This window comes from Coregonus lavaretus (assembly GCF_964263955.1).
Source record: "Coregonus lavaretus genome assembly, contig: HAP1_SCAFFOLD_1915, whole genome shotgun sequence".
In the NCBI taxonomy this organism is placed as follows: Eukaryota; Metazoa; Chordata; class Actinopteri; order Salmoniformes; family Salmonidae; genus Coregonus; species Coregonus lavaretus.
Window position 1 is genome coordinate 35,419 of NW_028165368.1, and position 6,000 is coordinate 41,418.

A 6,000-nucleotide genomic window follows, 5' to 3' on the forward strand; every position below is an offset into this window, starting at 1 on the left:
GTACGGGGTGGTCGAAAACCTTCCTCATCTCAGTGGTGAAGGCAACGTAAGCGTTGCAAATGTCCGACTGACTCTCCCAGACCGCGGATCCCCAGGAACGAGCGGAACCGCTAGTAGAGTTGATAAGGTAGGCAATACGGGCTCTTTCTGAGGTGTAGGTGAGGGGCTGTTGTTCAAACACCAACGAGCATTGAGTCAAAAAATCACCACAGGTTCCCATGTTCCCGTCATAGCGCTCTGGAGCAGGAACAAAAGGCTCTCTGATCTGGGCTGGAGGAGCCGGAAAAACAGGCGGAGCATGAGAAGGAGCAGTTTGTATGCCATGAACGAGGGGTGCATTATTAACTTGGGTAGTAAGGGCAGACACTTGATTGGTGAGTAATTGAACCTGATTAAGCAGCACCTGACTGTTCTCGGATATAGTCTTAAACAGGGTATCATGTTGGCCAAGTAAAATGCCCTGATTGGCTATGGCAGTCCGAATTTGAGTGCACTCTGGGGTGGTATCCGAGCTACTGTCTGCTGGGTTCATGTTGGTCAGATCATACTGTCATGATTTAACTGGATTTGAACCCAAATGCAGACAACTACACCGAGCCAGAGAAGGTTTAACAGGTATATTTACTGGTGTACTGACCACTGATTATGATGCTGTGCCATTTACTTAGAAAGGAAGCACACACGTTTTTCTCACACTGAGAGATAGCAGTCGTTCAGACCACTGATTATAATGCTATGCCATTTACTTAGAAAGGAAGCATACACGCTTTTCTCACACTGAAAGATAGCAGTCGTTCAGACCACTGATTATAATGCTGTGCCATTTACTTAGATAGGAAGCATACACATGTTCTTCTCACACCGTGACAGCAGTCGTTTCGCTCTGGGCTATTGTGTATGCTGGAAGGGAGAAATGTATAATTTTTTATAGTACGTCTTGGAAAGTATTTAATACCTGTAGAACGAGTTCAGGTTGACCTTTGAAACACATTAAAGTTATTCATGACACATTCATGCACACACACACACACAGTCTTGCACAGCTAACCTTGTGGGGACATGCAATTCAGTCCCATTCAAAATCCTATTTTCCCTAACCCTAAACCTAACCCTAACCCGTCGCCTTACCCTAACCCTAACCCTAACCCTAACCTTAACCCTAACCTTAACTCTAACCCTAAACCTAACCCTATCTCCTAACCCTAACCCTAAAATTAACCCTATCGCCTAACCCTAACCCTATACCTAATTCTAACCCTAACAATAATTCTAACCTTAACCCTAAACCCCCTAGAAATAGCATTTTACCTTGTGAGGACCAACAAAATGTCCCCAGTTGGTCAAATTTCTCTTGGTTTACTATTCTTGTGGGGGCTTCTGGTCCCCACAAGTATAGTTAAACACGTCCACACACATACACACTCACACTCACACACACACACACACACACACACACACACACACACACACACACACACACACACACACACACACACACACACACACACACACACACACACACACACACACACACACACACACACACACACACACACACACCTTGACTTGTGGAAAAATACTGAATTTAAAATGGATGGTGAAGTTATTCATTACACTTTGGATGGTGTATCAATACACCCAGTCACTACAAAGATACAAGCGTCCTTCCTAACTCAGTTACCGGAGAAGAAGGAAACCGCTCAGGGATTTCACCATGAGGCAAATGGTGACTTTAAAACAGTTACAGAGTTTAATGGCTGTGATAGGAGAAAACTGAGGATGGATCAACAACATTGTAGTTACTCCACAATACTAACCTAAATGACAGAGTGAAAAGAAAGAAGCCTGTACAGAATAAAAACATTACAAAGGATGCATGTTTGCAACAAGGCAAAGCAATTCACTTTTTGTCCTGAATACAAAGTGTTATGTTTGGGGCAAATCCAATACAACACATTACCTAGTACCACTCTCCATATTTTCAAGCATAGTGGTGGCTGCATCATGTTATGGGTATGCTTGTAATCGTTAAGGACTGTGGAATTTTTCATGATAAAAAGTAACGGAATGGAGCTAAGCACAGGCAAAATCCTAGAGGAAAACCTGTCCAGGCCCGTCTGAAGTTTGCTAGAGTGCATTTGGATGATCCAGAAGAGGATTGGGAGAATGTTATATGGTCAGATGAAACCAAAATAGAACTTTTTGGTAAAAACTCAACTCGTCGTGTTTGGAGGACAAAGAATGCTGAGTTGCATCCAAAGACCACCATACCTACTGTGAAGCATGGGGGTGGAAACATCATGCTTTGGGGCTGTTTTTCTGCAAAGGGACCAGGACGACTGATCCGTGTAAAGGAAAGAATGAATGGGGCCATGTATCATGAGATTTTGAGTGAAAACCTCCTTCCATCAGCAAGGGCATTGAAAATTAAACGTAGCTGGGTCTTTCAGCATGACAATGATCCCAAACACACCGCCCGGGCAACGAAGGAGTGGCTTCGTAAGAAGCATTTCAAGGTCCTGGAGTGGCTTAGCCAGTCTCCAGATCTCAACCCCATAGAAAATCTTTGGAGGGAGTTGAAAGTCTGTGTTGCCCAGCGACAGCCCCAAAACATCACTGCTCTAGAGGAGATCTGCGTGGAGGAATGGGCCAAAATACCAGCAACAGTGTGTGAAAACCTTGTGAAGACTTACAGAAAATGTTTGACCTGTGTCATTGCCAACAAAGGGTATATAACAAAGTATTGAGAAACGTTTGTTATTGACCAAATACTTATTTTCCACCATAATTTGCAAATAAATTCATTAAAAATCCTACAATGTGATTTTCTGGATTTTTTTTCTTCTCATTTTTCTGTCATAGTTGACGTGTACCTATGATGAAAATTACAGGCCTCTCTCATCTTTTTAAGTCGTAGAACTTGCACAATTGGTGGCTGACTAAATACTTTTTTTCCCCACTGTATATCGCCCAGACTCTCTCCTCTTCGTGAGTCAGATTTATACCCTCACTGTTGCCCTAGGTTGGTAACCCTTGACTCCTAAGAGACGGGGTGAACTCAGACAGGCGTAGTTACCCTCGGCGGGACTGGAATTATTCACACCATTGATTGGTTGGAGCTGAAGAGCTGGAGGACTCAATCTCTCTCAGTTTCTGTACAAAATAAGAGAATAAGGGAGGGAACACACAAACACACTCTTTTTCTGTAGAAAATAGAAGGGAGAAATCGATGCATATTCCAGATTCTAGACATTGGTCTGTCAAACAGTGGCTATATACACAGAGGAGTGTGGGTTTGACTGAGGCAGCAGTGCTCATCTTGCCCTGAGCGCTGAGCTGGACTGTTGTAGACTGACTGAAGGGGATAAGATTATATGGATGCTCACTGTAGAATGTTGAACTGGACCTCTTTGGCTCAATAGAATGGTTAATTAATTAGAATGTTTTAAAAGGTAGGACTGAGCGCGAGGTTCTTTGCGAGCGTACTTATATAGTTTTCTGAACCAAGTTTGTTTTGTTTTGTGTCTGTGTGTGTGTGTGTGTGTGTGTGTGTGGTGTGTGTGTGTGTGTGCGTGCATGGGGGTCTGTCTGTCCGTCCGTCCGCTTTACTGTGTCTGCTTTACTGTGGGTCGATGATAGGTGGTATATTCTGTTTATTCTGCTAACCTCTGAAACAGCTCCCATTCAACAAGCTGAACACATCAGTCTGTAGAGGTGTCTGTAGAGCATTCACTGCAATATGAAATAATTTATAAGAAATGACACAGTGTCTGAGGTAAATATGATGCATATTGCAATCCTCAAAGAGGTTGGTAAAGAAAAGACAGAAAGACTGACAGAGTCCATCTATTATGTGTCTTCTGATAGCAGTCTGAAAGGGACCTTGGAGGAGTGAGGACGACAGTGACTGTCTGCTACCCAGGGCATTGTGGGTATGATGGATGCATGAGGCATCGCCACCCCAGCTCTCAGCTAGAGATGATAGACAGATCTGGATGGATGATAGAAGTGATGTGTTATTGGCATGTGTTGTCTTGTGTGTTTTGTGTGTGTGTGCATGTGTGTCTGCGCACACCTGTGTGTGTGTGTGTGTGTGTGTGTGTGTGTGTGTGTGTGTGCATTGCTCTGAGCTATGTCACTCTACCTGTAGGAACCAACGCCTTGCACATGCTTGAAGAGAACCAAGGATATCACACCCTAGTTCCCCCTCACATACTAGTCATGCACGTCATGCAATATTCAGAGCAATTCTATAATTAAAAAGAACATAACCCAGAGAGTGGTTGTCTTTAGCTATAGTTCCATACCATTTAATCTGCTGCAATTAATGGTCTTTGTGCTGTGCAGACCTATAGAATGACATGTTGAGAATGTGGGCTGATGTATAGAAGGTCTGCGTCCCAAATGGCACCCTATACATTTACATTTACGTCATTTAGCATAAAACACATTACTTTTGACCAGAGCCTTATGGGCCACTGGGAATAGGGTTCCGTTTGGGATGCACCCAATGTTCCCAAAGTAATGTACAGCGCAGACAAACTAATTAATCTCAACAATTATATATATATATATATATATTTTAAATACATTTTAAGTGAGAAGTAGGCATTTGTTTGAAGCTGAAAAAGAAAGGAAACTCACATGAGCACAGCAATGCCTCCTCCACCCATGTTCTACCAAGGTTTTCCAGCACACAGCTTTGACCTACTACAGTAGCTATGTTGGTCTACAGTACTTCAAACAATGTGTATGCAGGTTGCTTAGGATTCAAACCTTCTCAAACATTCTAATTCATACTCTTAGAGGTGGTGCTCCCACAATAATGTGATTTATACCGCATACAAGTTAAAGTATTGGATTCTTCACACACCACACTAATCCCATTCCACTAATCCTTTCCTACCTTTTTTTATTATATGAAAGCAAGCTTTGCTTTTATCCTTACAAGACCATCATGCTTGATTGAGTGAGCTGTTTTGTCTTGTAGTAATGTGGTGCCTGCCTGTATTTCCTTAATACCTTTATGTCAGCAATACATGTCATTGAGAAAATATATATTTCATAACATATTTTTTGGGTCAGTAGGGGGTGTGTTGGACACATACACTCATACTGTATATAGAGCTCTATAGAGCCTGTCTCCATTCCTAATTTCTGTAACCATTAGCTTACCTGTGTAATATTGATATAAGCTCAGAAACACTTGTTTTGCAAACATGTTCCTGTTTTATCAATTGCTGTGCTGATCAATGGGCAGTTCATTACATGAATATGTAGCTCAAAGTTGTGTGTATTTGATATAGAAATTAAAATATATAGGTTAAAATTGTTGTGTGAAACTGTTTTGAATAACTTGTTATATAAAAAAGGTGGCTAAGGGATTTTTAACGGTACCAGCCATGGGAGGCAAATCCTCACAAGAGGTCCCAGAATTTACTGGGGACGAGAAATACATGGAAATGCGAGACAAACGAAATGTGTATTATGGACCTAATTGTAAAAAAAAAAAGCCTTTACTGGGCGACTTGATGTAATTAAACTGGAATCCATGATTAAACAAATGCATGTAAATTGTGGTACTGATCTAAATTAAACAGAAAAGAGAGTAATTAAACTAGAGTCCATGATTAAACAAATGCATGTAAATTGTGGTAATGATCTAAAGAAACAGAAAAGAGAGGGCTAGATACAGCCAAGGTGTGGCCCTCTGAGTCTCGAAAAAGAGAGAGGAGGGTCAGAGAAGGAAAAAGTAAATTATGCAGAAGGATAAAGTAAGTAAGAAAGGTCTAAGACAGAATCCACAGCTCCTCCTGTAGAACGGTTTGGATCCAGATTATACCCCTCTTTGGCAGATTAGGCCTGGAGGGATAATCCAGACAATTAGGTAGTGGTGGTGAGGGGAAGGGTGCCACAGCAGGCTGCCGTTTTGGAGTTTCCACCCCCTTACCAGAACCAAGGGGAAGCTGAGGGAGCACAGAGGGGGGTTGAGGATAAGGC